Below are 452 nucleotides of genomic sequence, written 5' to 3'. Positions count from 1 at the left end.
ATCTTCTTCATAGCCATAATAGTGGTAGTGGGTTTCCCTTAAAAACACTCTACTACAAAGAAAAAAATATATGAGAGATTAACAAAATGCTCATAATACCAAAAACCACACGTATAAACAAGTAGAGAAGCACAAAAGAACCTCAACAGTGTAGAGAAAAAAACAGAAACAAAACAATACAGTTAATTAAATCAGTAAAGGTAGAAACTAAAGGACATCCATATCATCCACGACTCACGCAGTACAGCACAGAATGTCCGAACAAAACATAAGCAAACAAAGAAGATCCTCAACATTAGCCCAACCTACCCAGTAAACACAGAAATACACCAACTATGGGTGTAAGTCTATATATGTATAAGCAATTATAAATATAAATTCATCTGTTAGTATTATTTACGTTTCCTTCACTGCAAAACGCAGTTCATCATCATCATCATAGTGCAAGCCCA

This window comes from Trypanosoma theileri, assembly GCF_002087225.1.
Source record: "Trypanosoma theileri isolate Edinburgh chromosome Unknown TM35_Tth_45_V1, whole genome shotgun sequence".
NCBI lineage: Eukaryota > Euglenozoa > Kinetoplastea > Trypanosomatida > Trypanosomatidae > Trypanosoma > Trypanosoma theileri.
This window is presented reverse-complemented; position numbering follows the sequence as displayed.